At 43.0% G+C, this 22,230-nt stretch overlaps 1 protein-coding gene across 1 annotated transcript in view; it reads left to right on the forward strand.

Annotated features, from left to right (window-relative positions):
* Window positions 1–22,230, forward strand: part of HS6ST2 (heparan sulfate 6-O-sulfotransferase 2) — a 359,475-nt gene that overhangs the window by 168,290 nt on the left and 168,955 nt on the right. The gene's annotated exons all lie outside the window — the stretch shown is intronic.

Consider the following 22,230-nt stretch of genomic DNA (forward strand, 5'->3'; position numbering starts at 1 on the left):
CAGGTGGAGAAACTTGTTGGAGAAGACACCCTCCTTTCTTGACCAAAAGCCACCCTCCCTTCAGTGTTGAGTAATAGTGGTCTGGCCAGACAGTTAACAGATTGGTACCCCTTCCTTTTCCTGTGACAGCAACATGTCATTGTCCATGAGGCCTGTAGCATCTTTTCCAGCAGGCAGACAACAGGGAAGGTCATACTTATAAGTGTGTCATCACAATTGACCATTTTGGTCGCTTTCTCAAAACAGACTAAAATGGCACACATGTCTTTGATCTGCAACCACTCCACAGGCGTATCTATGTCGATGTGAAAGGTGTTGAAATGTGGTAGGAAAAGGTGGAGGAAGAGAAGTAGGAGGAGTTGCCCAGATCATTAGGTTTGTCCATTTTTCCTGCTTCCAACACTGTTTAATTGCTGCCTCTTAGTAGGTGCCATTGTAAAGGTACAATGAATGTTCCTATCCCACCAATCAGTGGTTTTTACGTTATGCCCAATCGGTGCCTATCCCCTGACTATATTGAAATAGGAAATTGGAGTTAATTAATCTCTGTGGGTTTATTTTAATTCTCCTGGAGATATTGGATCTGTCCAAGATCATAATTTATTCATTTCTCTTGTTTTATTGTAACAAATATAATAATTTTAACTTTCCCTTATTTAACTAAAATTACTGCAGAATTTTATTAGTGTCTGGAAAGTATGAGAATAGTAAAGTTTGGGTTGCATTGAGTTACCTGTACTATCCACCTTCATTTATTAACAGTATCTGATGCAATAAGCACAAACCAGTTGTTGGACATCACTTGAAATTCGAGATGTTAAAGGGATATTATCATAACAAGAAAAGATGGTGTATCAGTATAGTCACCGGAGTTTCCCAATAAAAATAAAGAATGTTAAATAATGTTACTGTCAAGGCTTTGTTTTTCAGCAAAGGCTAGAGATAAAAAGTATAAAACTACACTTAAAGGGGTTGTCTCATAAAATCAAGTGGGTCTATACACTTCTGTATGGCCATATTAATGCACTTTGTAATATACATCGTGCATTAAATATGAGCCATACAGAAGTTATTCACTTACCTGTTCCGTTGCTAGCGTCCCCGTCGCCATGGATCCGTCTAAAATCGCCGTCTTCTGGCGATTTTAGACACGCTTGCGCTGTGCGGTCTTCTGTGTGGTGAATGGGGCCGCTCGTGCCGGAGAGCTGCTCCTCATAGCTCCGCCCCGTCACGTGTGCCGATTCCAGCAATCAGGAGGCTGGAATCGGCAATGGACCACACAGAGCCCACGGTGCACCATGGAAGAAGACCCGCGGTGCATCGTGGGTGAAGATCCCGGCGGCCATCTTAGTAAGCTAAGGAGGAAGTCGCCGCAGCACGGGGATTCGGGTAAGTACTAAACTTCTTTTTTTTTTAACACATGCATTGGGTTTGTCTCATGCCGAACGGGGGGCCTATTGAATTAAAAAAAAAAACGTTTCGGCGTGAGACAACCCCTTTAAGAAAATGAAGTTTCTGCGCTCAGACGCAAAGTCAAAGAGGGAGGAGGGGGACTCACCCGGTGGAGGGGAGGAAGATCAGCTTATGCCGACGGGACTCTCTCCCTTCCCGATGTCCAAGATGGTCTTGTATGTTAAAATCACACAGGATCCGCGTCCAAGTTGCAGATTAAGAAGGTTACGTATTTTATTGCTGATAAAGTAACTCAAATGTGGGTTACTAGCAGTTAACCTAATACATGGTGCAACGCGTTTCGGCTACCGGTTGTAGCCCTTTTCAAGCACATTGTGAGGTGCTTGAAAAGGGCTGAGGTGAGTCCACCTCCTCCCTCTTTGACTTTGTGTCTGAGCGCAGTAACTTCATTTGCTTATGATCCACACCCCCATTTCTGATGAGGGGTCTTATCTTTCTCTTACATGTGGCTCTCCACTGAGGTGGATCGATTTGAGGATATTGGAGATTCTCCCCGGAACTATTGTGTACTCCCTCAGGTCCCCAGGCGCTATCCTACCAACCACTATAAAACTACACATGATGTCCTCCTACTTAATTAATACTCCCGCTCTCTCCTATATTGTTATGCAAAGCGTAGAAAGGCAAGCAAAATAAAAGCTCTATATAGTATGTGCCTCAGATAGCATCAACATTTACTTCCCTTCCTTCAATGAGCTTTCAAAAAAGCAACTATGTTGCCTGTTCTCTGGCTGGGAGGTAGCTTCCTGCAGCAGAAAGCATCCCCACTACTATTCTAGTTGTGCTAGAATTCCTGTGTTCGTTGGGCCACCATTTTTTAGCACAAATTATTTTAGACAAATTAATAAATGATGTACTCTAAAAAGAAAAGACAGATACCGAACACTTCTGAAGAGTGTCCTGAAAAGGGAGCAAGAATTTGTCCAGTTGTAAAATAACTGAAGAAGTCACAAACAACACAGGAGATCAAGCCCATGGTAGACCAATACAACCATGTGGAATCAATATTAGTCAGGAAATCACAAACAATAGCCCACTTTACAAAGATATTGTTTCCTCTTTCATTGGCTTAATACTTGCTTTCCTTTACACCTAGGACACAATAGAGTTCTTAAGGTCCGGTTCTGCTCGGGGGTCACTTTTTGGGGGCATGTACTCCACCATTCTTAGCAGCAGACTCAGGGTACTTTTACATGAGACAACTTAGGTGTCCAACAGCTGTCCCAACATTTATCGCTCCTGTGCTTTCACATCGGACAGATGATCACTCAATGAATGGAGCCAGAGCGTGCTGGAGATCTCTTCCAACCGACCGTCTCCATCCGTAGTAAACAGGCAGCCTGTTCACAAGGGTCAACAGTTGCTCGGTTTTTAGGTGAGCTGAAAACCCAGCAACTTCGACAAGTGAGTGATGGAATGATCTGATCCCATTTTGGGAAAACCAGCTGGTTATCTTTTCTCGATCACATCATTCTCTATATTTTTTCGATGCAGGAAAAAACCCACAAGGTTGTCCGTTTTTGGAATACTGGCCTTGGCTAGTCTATCACTGATGACCATAGAGATAAGCAAGTATACTCGCTAAGGCACATTACTCGAGCGAGTAGTGCCTTAGCGGAGTATCTCCCCACTCGTCTCTAAAGATTCGGGGGTTGGCGCGGGTGACAGGTGAGTTGCGGGGGAGGAGAGAGGGAAAGAGAGATCTCCCCTCCGTTCCTGCCCGCTCTCCCCCGCCGCTCCCCGCCGAACCCCGAATCTTTAGAGACGAGCGGGAAGATACTCCGCTAAGGCACTACTCGCTCGAGTAATGTGCCTTAGCGAGTATACTCGCTCATCTCTAATGACCAGGCCTCATTTGAGGTCACTCAGATCACTCGACTTCTTCATTCTAATATGGATTCACACTGAAATTGATCCATGGAAATTACTTGATTTTATGCTGCACTTAAGGTCCTTGCCTAATTTCCATGTAGGGAAGCTCCAATTATGAAAGAGTCGGTGACTTTAACAAAGTGGCTATTCAGTTTATATGACCAGTTCGTTAAATTTAGACTACACAGGGAGGTACAGTGGAAATGATAGCCCATATTTTATGGATTTATGCTCCAAAATCTAAGGCACAAACTGCAATTTTCAAGGCAAATATTGATTTTCGGCTGAGAATATTTGTCTCCTTGACTCCAAACAACCATTATTTTTGAATCATATTCAGAGAAAGCATTAATAATCCAAACACCTGTTTATAGAGCGTGCTCCTCATCCTCCTAATGCAGTGAAAAGTGAAGAAATTAATTTCCAGAAATGGATCCCAAATAGAGCATAAATTGCTATTTCTCTACTAGTGAAATAACACCATGAATAAGGTGCAAGTATTTCTTAAAGATTCCCATTTTCATACTCTTCTCGGCTTGTTTTGTGCTCATATGTGCCATGCTCAGTATTGTGTATGTTCAGATCTGTTATTGAGCACATTGAGTACACATCAACAATGCAGAGAGAAAAAGTAAGTGAACCTCTGTGTTAATGACTGCTTCAGGAGCTAATTGACCAAAGGTGTCTTTTTTATTATGGAGATGAGATTGGAAGTTTAGTTTTCAGAGGTGCTTTGCCTTCCCTGAAATCCAATGACGGGGATGCCGGCAGCAGGATTCTCTACCGCAGCTGTCATGTGTGACAGCTGCGGTAGAGAATTGAAGAATTCCTCTGCTGCATCTGCCACAGATGTAGCAGCAGGGAATTCTTTTAACCAGCGGGGGTGAAGGAAACATCTGCATGCGGCAGATGTGTTCGTCATGCCCGCGAGGGTCACTGCAGCGGCGGAGAGGTAAGGTTTTTTTTTACACTAAAATGTTTCTTTTTCAGGGAAGGGCTTATATGTAAAGCCCTTTCCTGAAAAAAAATGCAGGGGGCCGGCAGAGTATTGTTTTCAATGGAGCCGCCGGCAGCAGCCGTGGCTCCATTGACAACAAACACATAGTTGTGTTCACGTGTGTTTTTGCTCGTACCTAGGTGCGCACATATGTGCGCACAAAAACATGCTCATGTGAACCCACCCTTAATGGAGAGTGTGACACAGATTTTGGTGTGGATTTTCCATTGTGGAAAATCTGCAGCAATTTGACTATGTGTGAGCTCTAATGCCAGTTTGAAGTTTGCCCGGAACAACATGTATGTTTAACAATGCTTACAAAAGGCACCTTTCACACATCCTGCTTTTTACATCGGTAAGGTCAAATCTCTTGGTGCAAGCACCGAGTCATGACTGACTCCTTGGGTGACGTCACATTTTGATGTTTTCTTGGCAGACTGTTTTTGCGGGGTGATGTGCCATTGTCTTCCCCAGTCCTCTTTACCCCCCAGCAAGCTGGGTACTCATTTTACTGACCTGGGAAGGATGGAAGGCCGAGTCAACGTTCTTCTTGAACCTGCAGCCTTCAGGTTGTGAGCGAGAGCTTAGGACTGCATTTCTGCTGCCCTAACACCTGCGCCACACAAGGCTCCCTTTTTGCATAGGTGGAGAACCTCAAACTATGGAACTAATTACAACTTTTTAACCGTATTCATTGTGCTTGGAGAAAACGCTCTTGGCTACTCAGATTTCTTACTTTACTAAATGTGCTGGGTGATTTATTACAGACAACATCTTGAGAAAAATCACAGCATAGTAATCCTGTCACTTTTCTCCACATTGTGTTTACAACCTATCACCTCATCTAATTGTGTCAGTGGCTTACGCTTAAGATGTATATACTGTCTATATAGTTGCATATATAATAATAAAGTTATACAGAGGGGTGATTTAAAGGCCATGTACAACTTTTGTTCTCTTCATTTTAAATCAACAGGTTTTTTTGAAATGAAGACTTTTTGCAAGTAGTTTTCATGAAATATGTCTGATTATTTGATTTCTATGCTTGCATGGTTTTCCTAGGAACTGCAGACTGGAGGATTGAAATATTAGCCCATTTTGTCAGTCAGAGTAAAGGGACTCCTCTTCTATCCTGACCCTTAGTTGTGAATATGCATTCACTGCATTTCTACTGAGCTATTACAGAGGGCTATAGAGCATTTCTAGGGATGGTGGAGAAGATGAGGAGGAAAGAGAGCAGAGAAATCTACTATTACAGAGGGCTAAAGTTCACTGTGGGTAAATTTTCTGCTCTTATCAGCAATGAGGGGGAATGGACCAGCAGCTACTCAGGTAGGATGAGATAGACAGAGATAGCTGTGTAGCATTGAGTGGTTATGCTACACAGCCTCTAAAAGAGGAAAGGGAAGGGGGAGCTAAGCTTGTGCAAGTTTTTGAGAGAGACGTGCTGATCAGTGGTGGCAATGCCCCCAGCCAGAAACTTGAATGTAGGAAAGCCTGCAAGTATAAGGCTTTCGAAATGTATGAGAAGGAAAATGTAATGCAAAAAAACCCCAGACAAGTGTATATTTGTTTATGCAGGGACTTAGTAAGATATGCATGTATTGATTTTTTCATGCACAAAGTTTTCATAGGCTTTAATGTTTTGTGTGCTTAGAAAAATTAAAATGTAGCAATGTCTGGTGTTGCTGTAATATGAAGTGATGACAGAGATGAGCTGCTATTAATATTGATCATTTTAACATGAATATAACCTTTTATCACTATATCATATCTATATAGTCTATACATGTAGGCTATCTTGCCCATATAGAAATTTTATAGACAGAAGATCAGAACTTGACACATTTTTACTAAGAATATATTGGGAAGTGCCTAACATTTCAACGGCCTATATATGGAATGAATTCTCAGTCACAGAAACTTCTGCCCCATGTTAATATACCCTGGGATTGGTTCATAATGTCAGCAGTTGGTTAGGAATATGTAGACCGCTAGATTTTTCATTACCATTGGACAGAAGATATACCAGCCCAATATATGTCAAAGGATACTTTTTTAACATATGTTTGGGAAATTATATTCTATGGGCACGTAAGATATATATATATATATATATATATATATATATATATATATATACAGAGATCCTGAGAATGGGAGTCTGGTTAGTCTTGGAGTAAAAGAAGCATGACACTTCATTCACTTCAGAGGCAGCACCACAAATTACCGAGTTCAAGTGCTCAGCCAACCTCCTGCACTTGCATTGAAGTGAATGAAGCAGCAGTGTGCATGAATGTCCTCTCATCTAGTCACTTGGGGGCTGACCAAATTCTTATTCTTGGGATAGGCAGATGTCCCGATGGTCAGACCCCCACTGATCATAATGTTATTAGCTCTCCTGGGGATAGGGAATAACTTTATAACTTGGCCCAACCCCTTTAATGCATTTTTGTGCTTTTTAAAAGTAAAATGAGCTTGTCTGAAAACCTAGCTTTAGTAATTTGCAACAAGGTGCATGCTGCTCATAGTGTCTAACATATGGTAAAAATGTCTCTAATTTGGTTATTAATTAACGTTTTGTCTTCTCTATTCTTTTCCGGTCATTTTCTTGATGGTTATTAACTTGGATCCTCCCTTCTTCCACCAATAATACCTATAAAGGTAAGTGGACCTCACTTTACACTGTTTGTATTTTTTTAATGTATACAGTGAAACCTCTCCAGAAGAGCCTCTCTATAAGACGTCCACCCCCTTATCCGAACCTGATTTCCTTTGACAGATTTCCATTATATGCTGCCCATTTTCTTTGAGAAGACCTTTCAAGGAGGCCAATTTTCAAGCAATTTTGGGTGGTTCTCTCAAAGAGGTTTCACTGTATATTGATATTATGTGACATTTGTATCTCCATTATACCCAATACAGAAATGTAAAATGTCATCGTTATGTAGAGTTTTTAGTGATTCCCCCGTTCTCCAGTATTTAGTTTATGGAAATTCTTTACTGCAGAGATGACTAAAGAAGACCTGAAATCTTCAATACTACAAAAGTTAGCGTATTCTAGCATATATTACTTGTCTTGTACAGATCCTATGTTAGGATCCCTTTACCCAGGATGACAGTTGGGCGCCCGATAGGTGTCCCAATGATCATTGCTCCTGCACTGTGATATCTCTGGTTGGTGTCGTCCCCTTTCTTTTTTCTTCCTTATTCGGGCCCATACTATTATGAAGATTGATTCCAGCAATTCCTTTAGCTAGTTTCTGCATATAAACTCATTATCCTACCGTCTCAGTGTTGCCCGTCTCAATGTCGCCCTTTGTGCCCCGTATGATATATTGCCCTCACACAGTAATAATTTCCCTATTGTGCCCAAAACAAAATAATAATGCCTCCTTTGTGCCCCCAAACAGTAAAACTTTCCTCTTTGGGCCCAAACGTGGCAATGAGCAGTATATATATATATTATAATTGATGCTACTGCCAATGAGTTTTTTCTTCTTTTTCTATTCCCCGCACCACAAGATTATATGTACCCAAAAATAGTGCAAAAGAAGTTCAACTTATCCCAAAAACAAGCGATCACAGAAGGAGGACAGACCTCTAGACCCGGCGCACAGCAAGCCTTTTTATTACAACATTATACAGTATATATTATTAGAGTTTGCCACTAATAAACAAGATGGTTGGTGAGGACGGGCGCAGTGGGGGGGATCAGAGCGATGAGCGTGTAACAGTACGTTTACACGGGACAACTGTGGGGTGTATCAGCACTTGACAGTGGTCCCAATGGGTCGCTCTGTGCTTTTACACATGAGGGATAGTCATTCAGTGAATGGAGGCAGAGAGCGCCGGAGATCTCTTCAACCGCCCGCCTCCATTCACTGCAAACAGGCAGTCATTCACAGATGAAAAAAGTCCTGTTGACGTGGGCTGATGGTCGCTTGGTTTTGAAGTGATCGAAAAAGTCAGTGATCTCTCGCTCCTGTTGGTGGCCACAGGCTGACTATCGCCGAAAACCACTGTTTCCAGCAATGATTCGGGTGATAATCACGCTGTGTAAAGCTACCTTTATTTAGTTTTTATAAAGTTTTTAACCAATTTCTGCCCTTTTAAAGCCAAAGAAAAATGTAGTATTGGCTGTTTATGGGGACCATCTGCTTGTGCTTTTATGGGCGTATTACTGGTGTTGTGACAGTACAATAACTTTTTAGGCTTTTTTTTCATGGAGGTATAAACATACTGTGGCATGTATACACACACCCATGCTACCTTAGAGTTTTTGTTGTTAACGCCGACCCAATGGATATATAGGCGGACTGCCAGTGACTTGACTTACATCTCCTGACCTCTGTGTCTCCTTGTGTCCAACCAGATTTATTACTAGCAATCCTTTAACCCCTTTCAGGTCGGGGCTATCAATTTTTGTGGTCAAAACCAGAATTGTACTGAGATGAGACGGCATATTAATGGAATTAATCGCCTAGCCCTACCCAATAGTGCCTTTTACAAAGTAACAATGCCCCAATTGTGTCCCTCACATAGTAATGGTACCCCAATAAATTGGTGACCCTCAGAAGCAAATAGTTTTCCAACTCTAATAGTGCCCCTCACATACAAATTGTGCCCCCACAAGCTCCTCTCTGCAGCTGCTAAGCTTTGTTTTACTTTTAATATACGGCTTATATTCTCCAATGATCACTGTGTCCCGGCCGCGACCTGCAGTTAGTCAGAGCGCCTGACATCTCAGTGAATCCTAGTCTCCGCCTCTCCAACAATCTCAGGCCCCAGATTGGTCAAGGCAAACCTGGGAGAAGGGTTCATTGAGCCACTAGGACGTCAGATGCTTTCTACCAGGAAGCTGGTGCAGCCGTGTGGGCAATATGAAGTGATCGTCAGCGTATGTGAGCCACATACTAATAATAAAACAAATTTACTACATTTTTTACTTTGGCCCCCCATAACTCTGCCCTTTGTCTGGTCTGTCACTTAAAGGGGTTTTATGGGACTTAAAGGTGTTGCCCAAGTTGTAAGATCTTGGGACAACCCCTCCACTGAACAGTTGATCAGTGGAGGTCAACTGCTCGGGATCCTCGCCAATCAGCTATTTGAAGTGGCGGTAGCACCAAAGTGAGCACTACAGCTGCTTCAGTCCAGACCAGGCACAGCGCCATACATTGTATAGGTTGTGCCTGGCATAGCAGTTCAATCCAATTTGCTTGAATAGGACTGTGCTGCTCTCAGGCCATGTGACTGATGAACGTGACATCACATGTCTAAGAAGAAGCTGCAGATCCTGCGAGAGACAGTTGAGCAGCGGGGATTCCAAGCAGCGGAACCCCACCAATCAACTACTGATGACCCATCCTGAGTAGTGTTGAGCGAACATTTCAAAAGTTTGGTTTATCGAACTTTCAAACTGAACTATAATCCGACAACATCTGCATGAAGTTTTTATGTTCTCCCCATGTTTCATAATAATCACCCTTAGTTATATAGCAAATACATATTGCTAGAGATGAGCGAGTATACTCGCTAAGGCACATTACTCGAGTGAGTAGTGCCTTAGCTGAGTATCTCCCCGCTCGTTTTTAAAGATTCGGGGGCCGGCGCGGGTGACAGGTGAGTTGCGGCGGGGAGCGGGGGGGGGGAGAGAGGGAGAGCAAGGGCTTTGAAAAACCAGCAGAAGATATTGCCGATATGCCGGCAATCTCCTGCTTTGTTTACAGGTTGCCATAGAGACCATCGGCTTGTCAGAAGCAAGCCGATGGTCTCTTTGGCAGGGAGAGCTGGTGCTTGGCTGTCAGAGGACAGCTAGGTACCAGCTCTTACAGCAGAGATCAGAGAAAACCTCCGATCTCTGCTGTGTTAACCCTTTACATGCTGCAGTCTATGTGACTGCAGCATGTAAAGGGCTGTCACTGCAGCATGTAAAGGGCTGTCACCATCGGACCCCCGGAATGTGATCTGGGGGTCCTGATGGGTCCCTGTGGAAGTCCCCTAAAGGGACAAAAAGAATAAAATAAAAATTAAAAAAAAAAAAAAGGTAAAAAATTATAAAAAAATAAAAACACTTGTCTCCCTTTACTTTGTAAAAAATCAAAAATACAATCACACATGTGGTATCCATGCGTCGTAATGACCCAGAGAAGGAAGTTAATGCATTATTTAACCCTTTAATGACATGGCCCCTTTTTTTCTTTTTTCCCCATTTCTTTTTTTCCTCCCCCCTGTTTAAAAAAATCACAGCTTGTCCCGCAAAAAACAAGCCCTCATATGGCCATGTCAATGGAAAAATGAAAAAGTTATGGCTCTTGAGACGCAACTGCAAAATTAGTTGAAATTCAATGATTAGACCATTTTAAAAAACCTGCCCTGGTGGGTCTAACAGGGTGGTAGGAAACCCACCACTCAAGGGGTTAAAGGCCAACCCTTAATGTATTTTTCATGGATGCCGTGACCTAGGCTCTGTATTTACTGGCTGATAATATCACGAGAACAATAATTGTTCTTGGCATCACCTTGCCATTATTAGAAGTAGCTGGTTCTGCATAGTTCTCTCAGCCTAGTTTTGCAGCTGAGAAATTCCTTCTTTCTTCTTTCAATCAGCCTTTTCTGTTTCCATGATGCAGCATTTTTTTTCATCTGAACACAGATTGTCGTCCTTCTTGTGAAAGGAGATTTAATTACAGTTCGAGTGAACAGCATCCATCATTTCCAGTCCGTGGCCCATCTAGAGCCCTTCCCATTACTTAGGAGACAGTGTCACATTACATTTGAAGTCCTCTCGTATTGGACTTTATTCACAGGCTGTAACAGTATTTAGAGATAAGAAGAGGAATTCTGCAGCGAACATGGCGGTTTTGTTTTTAGAAGGATGGTGGAGGTTATATTAGGAAACTGCTTACATAGCAATTTCAGAATGTACAATTATTATCGGAGACACTTGCATTAGGTGAGGAAACATTCCCATAAAGCCCTATGGAGTCCATATACATTACAACGCGGACTTTTCAGCCATGCTTTTTTTAATGAGAGGGCATTAAATGAAAACAAGAGCCCCCCCCCCCCCTCTTGCGCATGTCAATATATAAGGTCATATTAAAATTTTTGTAGTTTCAAAATGGCTAGAACTCACACTGGAATGGAGGACCCTCCCCAAAATCCAGGCATAGCATATCAAAGATATCCAATTTTTGTCATAGTGCAAGGTTCATAAAAATGTATTTGTTATGATTATATTAAAAACCCTCCCTCAATGAATTTTTGGGGATAGTGTAAAGGGATTTTTCCTTAACTCGCCTAGAAGCGCTGTCCGGCTCCTCTGCCCGTCCCTATCAGTCTTCATCTGTATTCTACTGGCCAGGGATTGAAAAATCCCCACCTCCAGAAAGCACTGCCTCTGATTGGCTGAGCACTGCCTCTGATTGGTCACAGCGCTCAGCCGATCAGAGGCAGCACTTTCCGGAGGCAGGGATTTTTCAATCCCCAGCCACCAGAATACAGATGAAGACTAATGGGGACGGGAAGAAGAGCCGGACAGCTCTTCTAGGCGAGTTAAAAAAATTTTTTTTAACAGCTAGGGATGATTTTCGGGGTAGGGTTTATATTTCAAGTCCACCCTCCAGCCTGAAAATCATCACTGCAGACGTTGCCATCATCCCATTGCTTTTAATGGGGTGGCAGCAGCACCAGCCCCATTGAAAGCAATGGGATAGCATCGTGCCCGCGGAGAGTCTCATCATCACTGAACACTATGACAGTGCTGTCCCTGTGTTCAGTAATGAGGGGACCTTCGTGGAGCAGCTGCACTTCTACAAGCACAGCTGCTCCAGTGAACGGCATCTGAAACTTTGCCCGTTGAAGGCCTGCACACACTATTTTGGGCACATGTAAAAAAGGGCACAGAGCTTCAATCATGTGCATTTTGCACATCCGTGGAGTGCATTTTTTTGCGCGCATAGGCGCACAAAAACAACGCGTATCTGACCGGCCCCTTACACTGTATATAAATATTTATTTTTTAACTTGTCCTCAGCAGAGTCCCACCCTACACTAGCAAAAGCCCCCCAAACTTTTTGCACCTGTATATTGTGTCAGTGTTTCTCTTTTTCAATATACACTTTTCCTAGTGCTGGGTCTCTTCCTATTCTGCCTACGAGGTCAAGACCAATCAACAGTATTAGTGGCTTCCATGCCATGCTACTTGTTCTCTGGTTGCCATACAATAACCATACAACAGTATATATGCAGCAATTAATTGGGACAGCAATTTGTGCAGTGCATAAACGGGTGCTGTTCTGTACTGCGCATGCGCAGGTGATATTCTAGACTGCGCATGCGTGTTTATAATGACCTAGCCGCAAATTCTGCACTTCTGGCCAGGCAATGAATGCTTTATTGCCCTGGCTGGAAGTACTAGGCCCTACATGTGAGCTATGTTGGCAGAAGCAGTGAAAACACCCTGGAGGAGAGGTCACATGACAGCACATTGAATCTCCTTCGGTGAAAGATTGGGTAGCAAGACGCATTGTGAAATAAGTGGCAATACTGCAACAGGTACATTGTTTTTTAGAGTGGGACAACCCTTTTAATCACCTTCCCTAGGCATATATACAGTAATACATATATTTAAAAAAATCTTAAAATGTGATTTTATCAAGACGACCAATATGGCTGACATTACATACAGCAAAGTTATGCACTAGCTTTATTTGACTTCTCCATGGCATAGCTGTCTAAGAATACAGCCGTATTAACCTGGGAGAAGTTGGTCACTAATATGATCCTTGACTGCTGTCTTTCAGATCTTCCTGGCAGTCAATCGCAGTGATATAAGTTGATATTGTATATCCCTTTTTCTTTCAAGTGGTTGTAACACTTCTAGCTTTTTTGCAGCAGGAAGCAGACAGTGCCATACTTTGTGCAGTGGCCCCAGTTGGTACTGCAGGTTGAGTTTGACTTAAGCCTGCAGTACCAACCCGAGCCACTGCACAATGTACGGAGCTGTCTGCTCTCTGCAGCAAAATAGCTAGAAGTGGGACAACCCTTTAAAGAAAGTATCAAAGGGACTCATCAGTAGCCTAAAAATGTTAGAAAGTCTAATTTACTGGTGACAACTACCTTCAATTAGGAATCAATATACTTGGCAGCCATAACTAGAATGGGTGAAATTCCCATCTTGTACATTTACGGCATATCAACAGAGAGATCAGGAGAATTGAGTCTGCCTGATGACAAACTTGCTTGGCTCTTCTTATAACCCCTGTAGACTTAAAAAGACCTAAGCATAAGGCTACTTCTATTCAGTCTATAGCTAGTTGCAGCGGCTACCTGCTGCCTCACGAAATAGGGGTCAGAGAACCACTTTTCTCCTGATAGGTAGGAGTCCCAGAAGGCAGAAGTTTACCGGTGGATACATAATTTGGAAGGATCGTCTGCAGAGATTTCTTTCGTACTTATTTTGTAAAAAAAAAAAAATCCCCCAAGTGCTCCGAAGAGGAATGCTTAAAGAACGAAGTACCTACTTTTACTGAACTAAGTGCAAATTAGGCATTGGGTGGAGAAACCCTTCAGGACAACGTCAAACATTGAAGTGAAAGGACATCTCGATGAATTTGTGACACTTACACAAATCAGATCCTGATACATTTGGACGCTGAACAATCACCCTTATTAGGATTCCCCACTGCTTCAGCCTACAGTAACCGCAGCATCTCTTAATACTCCAGCTCTTCAACTGGTCCCCAGGGTACCATTAATCGGTAAGTTAATTTGATGCAGTCACTCTGATTGACTCTCCTGTGTTACAGAAAGAGATTTCTGTAAGTCCTACCCGATGATTGGTTTGAAAGGCAATGTTCTCACCAACTTCTATTACTTTTCTTCAACTACTGCTGCATTCGGCATCAACAAGCAGCTTTTGCTTTCCCTTCTGGCACTATTTTCAGGAGACACTTCAGAGAATGATCATTTAAGCCGCTCTGTAGGATGGCTGCTAGCCAAGATAACTCAAGGAAAAGTATTACCGGCACTCATTCTCCTGAAAAATGTTAAATGACAGGTCACCGTTTTAGGTTCATGTCAAGACCTTCTTTCGAGAGTAGGTTCAAAGTTAGGGTTGAACCATCGACCTACCGTTAAAGAGTTTGGTGAACCGTAAGTACCTGCAGTGCTTTATTCTGCTTAGTACTTTGACAACACAATGATCTTTACATGACCCACTTTCATATTCTCATTTCAACACCACGAAAGGTTACTGGACAATTTGCTGCTTTTGTCGAGCAAGGCATTCAACGGTGAGAAAATTTTGCCTGGAGGCAGCTAAAAATAGTTTGATCATCCCAAGGTCTGCGAGGAAGAAGAGAAGAAAAAGGTCCAGTGAGTGACATGACTCATTACACAAATAGCCGCGCTTTTGTTTGCACGTTACTGCATGTTTCACTGTTTTGTACTAGTCATTACCGAACACTAGATATGAAAGACGTTGGAGACTTTTATCTTCTACAGAGTTCGTATCTGATTAGAGTCGGCTGAAGTCTGAATAGAAAAAGGCCAACTTTTAGAAAAAGCAGAAAATGTCAACGCAACGAACCCGGCACCTGTTGCCGTAACCTTGCCAACAAGGACAGTAATTCAGTAATGGGCTCGGATGTGCCAATTTCAAACGGCGTGCATTTTTTTGGTCTCCTTAACAACAGGACAATGTCAGGTGATGATCTAAAGGAGTATTGTGAGTCGATGTCTTCGAGATATAAATGGACCTTCCTTTATAGAATGCGTTAAAGGGCTTTTCATTGTAGCGTTGGCTTCTCGGTTTTTGGACGGCGCTTCATAATGCCTTAGCAACACCTATTATTTGGTCTTGAGGAACGGATTCGTTCTAAAGCTCTGCTAGAAATGTGGTTAATATTTATCAGTAATTAGAAATGTTCTTAGCCTAAGACTATATTAAAACTGTAATTGATGGAAACTGCGTGTCTTCAAAACCAGAGCTACAATGTGGTAAAGGTTATCTAGAAAGTTTTATCTTTCTTACCCAACGAGTAGAACTTTGGAGACCCAAAACTTGGATCACTGTGTAGTTTCATAGGACATCATCATAGCCCTAAAAGGAGTGCACCTGACTTTATCCTTCAGTGTATTTTGTCATAAAAGATGATTAGAGAAGTCATTAGTAGACATGAGTGAGCACGCTCGGATAAAGCAGTTACTTGAGCGAGCATCGCTCGTATCGAGTAGCTGCTTACTGGTCCGAGCAGGCTCGGGGGGGGGGGGGCTCTGGGCGTTAGCGGGGGTAGAAAGAGATCTCTCACTTTAGCCCCGCTCTCCCCTGACCCCTGCGCCCCCGCGAGTCTGCTCGTACGAGTAAGCAGTTACTTGATACGAGCGATGCTCACTCAAGTAACTGCTTCATCCGAGCATGCTCGCTCATCCCTAGTCATTAGGTAGTGATGGGCAAGCAAATAATTCATCTAAAATCACCATATTAAGCATTTATTGTGATTTTAGATTTTTCCACAATTATTTTTAGCCAATGAAAACAAAGATCTGGTACCGTGTTAGCCAGTAGAGCAAAATGTGATTGTTCTCAGCAAGAGAAGCCAAGTAATCTTGTAGATATGAAACCTTTTAATGGCTAACAAAAATACATGATGTAATAATAGCGAGCTTTCGTACCAACGCAGGGTTCTTCTTCAGGCTTATGGATTGGATCTGAAGAGGCATGCATATTTATACATACTTATAACATACATACTTATGACAAGGCACAGATATGGATGTGATTGGTTCGCACTTAAAAGGAATTCTGCAACAGCAAACAAACTTTTTTTGTCTAGGCACTGATAGCGGAGTGAAAGTTTTATGGTCCCTAAATTACTGTTGGAGGGGGGGAGGTCAGCAGGCTTGAATTGCTACAAGAGATACACAAACATTTTTAGCTAAACACTGATAAGGGAGTGAAAGTTAAAGGGGTTGTCCCGCGGCAGCAAGTGGGTCTATACACTTCTGTATGGCCATATTAATGCACTTTGTAATGTACATTGTGCATTAATTATGAGCCATACAGAAGTTATAAAAAGTTTTATACTTACCTGCTCCGTTGCTGGCGTCCTCGTTCCCATGGAGCCGACTAATTTTCGCCCTCCGATGGCCAAATTAGCCGCGCTTGCGCAGTCCGGGTCTTCTGCAGTCTTCTATGGGGCCGCTCGTGTAGAATGCCGGCTCCGTGTAGCTCCGCCCCGTCACGTGCCGATTCCAGCCAATCAGGAGGCTGGAATCGGCAATGGACCGCACAGAAGCCCTGCGGTCCACGGAGACAGAGGATCCCGGCGGCCATCTTCAGCAGGTAAGTATGAAGACGCCGGACCGCCGGGATTCAGGTAAGCGCTGTGCGGGTTGTTTTTTTAACCCCTGCATCGGGGTTGTCTCGCGCCGAACGGGGGGGGGGTTAAAAAAAAAAAACCCCGTTTCGGCGCGGGACAACCCCTTTAATGGTCCCTGAATTACTGTTGATGGGGGTCTTATCTGTGCTATAGGTGTCTCACACTTCCCATTCACGCATAAATCCTGGGGAATAATTTAACCCAGTATTCAGCGTGTCAAAGGTTGGTATCAATTTATATTCCCAAATTCTTCTGTGGTTTTGTGACTTGAAACCACCCTTCAATATCAAAACTCTCATATCTCCTATGTTTTGTCCATGGTTAGAGAAGTGCTCGGCCACAGGTAATTCTCTTTTTCTGTGTTCAATCGTGTGGCGATGGGATCTCATCCTGGCTTTCAGTTTCTGTCCTGTTTCTCCAACATAAAGCCCCCCCAACAGTACATTTACTGCACATGATCAGGTACACAACATTGGACGAGGAACATGTGAATGTCCTGGGATCTTATAGTCCTGCTGTGTGTTGGGGATCCGTATCCTGTCCGCAGTCAGTATATGTGAGCAGGTCTTACAGCTCCTTACATTACAGGGATCTTATAGTCCTGCTATGTGTTGGGGATCCGTATCCTGTCCGCAGTCAGTATATGTGAGCAGGTCTTACAGCTCCTTACATTACAGGGAGAAGTTCCTTCCTCCTAACTTGAGGAACTTTATAATCAGGAGTGCATTACCCTCTGACACACAAAAAGGAACTTATCCCTGTAATGTAAGGAGCTGTAAGACCTGCTCACATATACTGACTGCGGACAGGATACCCTGCGTTGGTTCGGAAGCTCGCTATTATTACATCATGTATTTTTGTTAGCCATTAAAAGGTATCATATCTACAAGATTACGTGGTTTCTCTTGCTGAGAACAATCACATTTTTAGCCAATGGAGTGGGTCTTGCTTGTAACATTTTCTTCCTCATTGGTCATAGTGTTCAACAGTTGTCCTAGAACTTTCCATTGGTACATTACAAATGTTTAAAAGAAAACTCCAAACAAACCTGAGAAACTAAATTAAAAAATACAATAAAACTATTGTATCTGCACCAATATAAAGAGGACAATAAACCCCTGATACCGCTGACAGACCAATGGCGTCCACCAAGCCATTACAAAGGAGCATTAATTAGTGCACACCAAAAACAAACCTGAAGAAGTGGTCCATAACTTCTATGTTTGGTATTCTTGAAACTAGGCTCCCATTTACTGCCATATCAAGTTCTGCACTAGGCTTAAATCAGTGAAACCTTTTTTTTCTCCTGAGACATTCCTTTGGTTGCACTAACCTATACCTGCATGAAGTTTTTTTGTTCTCATAATGTATGCTTGGGTTTTTATTACCTTTGGCGATCCAGTTTTTTAAAACTTTTTGGATGATTGTACAAATATGTTTCCGTGCATACAAGTTAAAGTTCAACATATATTTGTGTATTTCTACAATTTAAGAGGTAGCCATGTTCGATTTTGAGCATTTACTACAGTTTTAGTCAAAGATGTTACATCCATCCAGTCCTGTCGAGGAAACCGATGAACAGATTCAGAAACAGAAGACAGGGATAAGCTGAATGATGTGTACAACACAGGGAGTTTCTGGGTTGCTAGACGAACAAGACAATACAACTGGAGGTGGTAGAAATGAAGGAAAGGCCTAGGATCTGCCCTGGCTGAACCTGCCAATAAAGTGGAGCACCCGCTCTGAAAAGAGTGACCCCATAGCTGGATCCTAAATTTATTTCCTACACATCTCTAAGGTGTAGAATAGAGGAGAGAGAATATATGAGGATGGGGTAGGACAGAATAGACAAATAAATTAGCCAAGGTCACAGTTTGGAAGCAGCAATAGTCATTTCCAGAGAGAGAAACAGACAGTTGTAGTTCAATGTCTCTAAAAGGAAGGCATAAAAAGAAGCACTCAGAAGCCCATGCAAAGAGGAGCCAGAATAAATACCATGAGCAATCCACTGATGGATAATAGACATCCCAGACAGCCTATCAGCTCTACAACAGAAGGGAAATATTTCTCCCTTGCCGTCCAGCACTGAATGCCACTTCACATGTGTCGGCAAGTGCGTCACATGGTTTGGCGCTGTGACATCACCCTGTGATATTACAGGAATGTGTTTCGTGAAGGAGGCTTATGTTGTAAACTGAGTAAACAGCCAGTTCTCATCCTTTACAATGGGACATTTTGGCCCCGTTAGTTCTCCTACAGATATCAATTGATCCTACAGGAATAACTGTATATTGATGTAATAATGTCTGAAAAATGTCACTTTATCCTAGAATATCGGTGGGTTATATTCTCCTGAGTGGTTGTCCATCCCATAAATGGCTGCCTCCTCTGTGGTTAGTTCAAAAATGTATTTTGATACCTTCAAGTACGTAAACTGATAATATCAAGTACCTTTTGGTCTCTTACCTGCAGATATCTTAATACAGTAACACTACTTCAGTGACCCATTGAGATCTGGAATGTTATCGGCTCCATTGAATAATTACAGTAGCTAAGCCTAATTGACTTCTTCAAATGGCCATTAACGCAGTCAAACAGCAGGAGAGAAATAGGAGAGATTCCTTGAGGTTAATATTGATCACACCTAATTCAGACAGAATAGCATTCCTTACGCTTTGCACTAGGCCGCCATTATTTTCCAAGCGAGGTAGATTGACACTTATAAGAAACCAGAGTCTCTTATTACACTGTGCAACCAATTTTTAAAAATTTTTTATAAACGAAAGTAATTGATATTTCTGGCCGCCTGCACACGGCCGGGTCGGATCCCGCTGCGAGAATTCTCGACCAGTGCCCTGATATTGACCCTATACTCACCCGTCCAGCGTCTTTTCTTTCTCACTGCGATGTGCCGCACATGCTCAGTGCAGAGCTGGCACGTCAGCCGTGACATTTTTTTGTGTGGGCCTCTGCGAGGCTCGCACAGAAGTAGAACATGCCGCGATTTGTTCACCGCGTGAGTTTTCACACGGTCAAATCGCGGCTGTCTGCGTGCACGGGCGGAAATTCTATTATTTAGTGTAACCAATGACCTGTGAAAACACAGTTCATTAATTACAACTGGTGGATGCAGTGTTTACACCACGTGGAAACATACCCTATATGTTACATAAACCTACCCTTATAGTGCTCAGTCAGCACACGGTGTGTACCCTATATGGTACATAAACCTACCCTTATAGTGTTCAGTCAGCGCACGGTGTGTAACAGTGATTGTGAAATAGTTGCGCAATCACTTTTGTTATTCCTTTTATTAAGCAAGGTTAATGGCGAGCTGAATGGATTAATTGTATAGGCATTAGAGATGAGCGAGCACACTTGGTAAGGTCACTTACTGGAGCGAGCTTTGCTCATCTCGAGTAACTGCCTTCTCCTCCAAGCGTGCTCGGGGGTAGCAGGAGGTGGCGGGGAGAGCGAAGGGGAGGCGGGGGGGAGTGAAAGAGATCTCTCTCTCCCCCTGCTAACCCCCGCCGCCTGCCGCCCCCCCCCCAACACCCCCCACCCGAGCACGCTTGGAGGAGAAGGCAGTTACTTGAGATGAGCAAGGCTTGCTCGAGTTACTGACCTTACCGAGCATGCTCGCTCATCTCTAATAGGCATATTTCCAAAAAATACAACACAACGGCAATGGGATTACATTATTCCCCATAACTGGAAAACCTTATGTGGCAGAAAAAAATGGATATCATATTTGAAGTCAGCATTAAATTTTCTATAGGCCGCCTATCTGCTTACCTAGTACAAAAATTGTGTTGCACAGTGTGATTGAAGAGTGTCAGATTCAGTAAATGCGGCAGATGTTGCAGTTCCTAGATGATGAATATTGACACCCTCGTGTCATAGATGCCGTTATTTATTATCGTATGACGCGCATGACCTCTGGTTTAATAATTGAATACCATACATGTTCGCTATTAGATGAGATCATTCCACTTTAACAGCATTAAAGTAAGGAAACACATTCAATGTTCCAGACGGGCAAATTAATATTTAATTTAATATATCTAAATAAGACATAAAAATATTAATGAAGAAAAAAGGGAAGATAAAATGTTTTTATGTGCAGTGTGTCGCCATAACATCTGTAATAGGGGTTCATTTTTAAGGAGGACCTGTCACTGGATAAAGTCAGCAGGGCAGGCTTGGATAGGCTGACTCTATCCCCATTTATCTTTTTCATGCTGGCTTTGTTCACCTTGACGGGCTTTTCTTAGGTCAAGCTCCCGTCACTTTCAATATGTCAAATGGGAGGTCCCAACGGCTCATTGTCAATGGGTTACATCCTGCTGTCAATCAAGTCCATCACTCATTGATATGGAGGGCGCTCACTTTGCACACTGACAGCATCGGAGCCATACCTAAGAAGAAATCATCCAGGCAAATGTGGGCAAGTATGAGAATGTTCTAGACTCAAAAACACTCTTCTGGTACTCTTTGCCATTTAAGTGAAGGAATTATAGAGCCTCTTCTAATCTTTATTAGTAGAGATGAGCGAGCACGCTTGTTTAAGGCTGCTACTCAATCGAGTAGCAGTCTTATTGAGTAACTGTGTACTCGCCGGGCAGCATGCGGGGGAGCAGCGGGGGGTGGAGAGAGATAAGCCCTAAGGCCTTAGTCACACGGGCGTTTTTTGCCGCGATTTGCGTATGCGCATGCGTCGGCCGATTTTATAAAAGCATTGCTTTGCAATGGTATCGGACACATGAGCCCTTTTTATGCGCTCGTCCGATAAATTATAAAACAGAAATCGCAGATCGCACCTATCTGCGATCTACGATTCCTGTTCTCTTCTCTATATGCGCTCAATGGGGCCGGCGGCAGCAGCGCCGAACCCATTGAGAACATATAGAAGACAAATCATTCTTCTCTGCCACAGCTGTAACAGCTGTGGCAGAGAAGAACGATGTTAGCCCATTGAATTCAATGGAGCCGGCAATACAGCCGGCTCCATTGAAAGCAATGGGCTGCCGGCGATCGCAGTATGAATTGTCGGGAAGGGCTTAAATATATAAGCCCTTCCCTGCAATTCATCCAGAAATGTGTAAAAATAAAAAAATATACTCACCTTGTCCCGGCAGACGGAGTTCAGCCGCGGCCGGCGGCAGTCCTCCTGAACTGCTCTCTCTAGTATTCAGCAGGCGGGGATTTAAAATCCCCGCCTGCTGAATGAGCTGCCTCTGATTGGTCAAAGCCTGACCAATCAGAGGCAGCTCTCACTCACACCCATTCATGAATTCATGAATGGGTGAGTGAGTGCTGCCTCTGATTGGCTCAGCGCAGGGACCAATCAGGGGCAGCTCTCACTCACACCCATTCATGCTAGAGAGAGCAGTTCAGGAGAACTGCCGCCGGCCGCGGCTGAACTCCGTCTGCCGGGACAAGGTAAGTATATATATATATATATATATATATATATGTATTTTTTTTTACACATTTCTGGAT

Source organism: Eleutherodactylus coqui, chromosome 10 (genome assembly GCF_035609145.1).
Source record: "Eleutherodactylus coqui strain aEleCoq1 chromosome 10, aEleCoq1.hap1, whole genome shotgun sequence".
In the NCBI taxonomy this organism is placed as follows: domain Eukaryota; kingdom Metazoa; phylum Chordata; class Amphibia; order Anura; family Eleutherodactylidae; genus Eleutherodactylus; species Eleutherodactylus coqui.